The sequence below is a fragment of the Penaeus monodon genome, chromosome 29 (assembly GCF_015228065.2).
Source record: "Penaeus monodon isolate SGIC_2016 chromosome 29, NSTDA_Pmon_1, whole genome shotgun sequence".
Taxonomy (NCBI): domain Eukaryota; kingdom Metazoa; phylum Arthropoda; class Malacostraca; order Decapoda; family Penaeidae; genus Penaeus; species Penaeus monodon.
This window is the reverse complement of record NC_051414.1, coordinates 6,146,363-6,147,995: the sequence shown is the minus strand read 5'-3', so window position 1 is coordinate 6,147,995 and position 1,633 is coordinate 6,146,363. Positions and strand designations below refer to the sequence as shown.

At 35.8% G+C, this 1,633-nt stretch overlaps 1 protein-coding gene across 1 annotated transcript in view; it reads right to left on the bottom strand.

The window, feature by feature from the left end:
- Window positions 1–1,123: 1,123 nt before the first annotated feature.
- LOC119591916 (gamma-glutamylcyclotransferase-like) overlaps window positions 1,124–1,633 on the bottom strand; it is a gene marked incomplete in the record, with an annotated part of 9,117 nt that continues 8,607 nt past the window's right edge. Inside the window, 1 exon segment of the mRNA XM_037940669.1 lies at window positions 1,124–1,633.

The following is a 1,633-nucleotide window of genomic DNA, read 5'->3' as shown; positions in this document are numbered from 1 at the left end:
TCTAAATCTAAAAGGTGTTAATTATTATTCTATAGTTCCTGCTAGTTGATTTTAATGACTGAAAAGCTTTTAGAAACGGTAAAAAAACATATTGCAATCACATATAAATTTCCCAGACTATGACTTTCAAAGTTCAGTTTTGTATCAACATGATTCCTGTGTAAACTGGTTCTCGTGACTTTTATCCAGCACCATGAAGTGATTCTGCTTTATCATGTAGCTGTTGACCTTGCACTCAGCCAGTACCAATCTTCTTGAAATTAACAAACGCTATTAAAGTAATGAGAACAATCAATCATACACTGTCACTCATAAACTAGAACTGCCAAGGAAACAATACACGAACAAAACAAGGTAACTGGGAAGAGTTACCCAAAGTTTCTTTTCTATAAATTGATGTCGTAGAGAGGATTGAAGGCCTATTCATAAGCCTACTTCTTTGAATCCCTTAACATTAAGGAACTGCAGGGTATGTTACTTGTGGGATAAATCTACGTTCTCCGAGTTTGAGTGAGAAGGAGAGAGCAGAGAACTTGCTTATCATAGTCTACACCAGACCATCACACTAACCTAACAATCCACCAAATATTGGTTGGCACTTGATACTGTCTGGCCTCTAAATCCATGCTACAACGTATGGGAGACTCCATGGTAATTGAAAGAGTGTGGTTAAGAATGCACTGAAACACCTTATTACATTGTTATCGTAGTAACGCAACCTGACCTCGCTTGCATGGAGGACAGCACTGGCTACAAGCAAAGGGGCCGATCTGTGAGCTAGCCTGCATTCCTACTTGCTACTTGGCTGATGGGAGCACTGTCGAGCTAGGAACGGTTATTGGGCTACAGAGGTTATGGGGAGGTCTTGATATGTCTACAAGTTGCAAGTTAATACCATTAAGAATATTGCAACTGACAGTACTAACATTGCAAAAGGGAAGTCAATTACTGTCATCAGGTTGCAATAAAACTTCTCAAAACAGACGATGCTCATCTTCTAACATTAATGAGTGTGTAAACTGAATGCTTACCAAACTAATCTGATAGAACATGACAAATCCACTCCCCTGTAAAAACAAATATTCATACCAGATATCTTACTTTTGGTGCTTTTACATTCATCAATTTTTTTTTTTTTTTTAAGTCAACGAAATATAAGTGATATTGCTACCGTAAAAACGTGGATGGGAACAAAATCTCCTCTCACCAAATATTTTTCACATACAAATGGCATGTAAATTATACTGGACAAAGAGCAATCAAGAAAGTAAAGTCACCATCTCAAAACCGAGAGAAAAATGAGGAAAAGAGTTTCTCTTACTCAATCTCCAACCGATGCACCTGCTCAAATCTCAGCTGCCATGAAACAGTGAAATGCATGGCAATATACAGTGACCTATATTCAATGACTAGAAATAATAAAATAGAACACAACACAATACTTTACCAGTAAAATATGAGTAAAATAATAGTAATATTTTTATGATGCCATTACTTACATCACCTTCATAAATTAACATGTATATAAGGTTATTAGATTACATCAATACTTTAACCTAAATACATCAAAGAAAGTATCTATTGTCTTAGATATTCAAAAATAAATTATACAAGCTGATCTCAGACCAACATT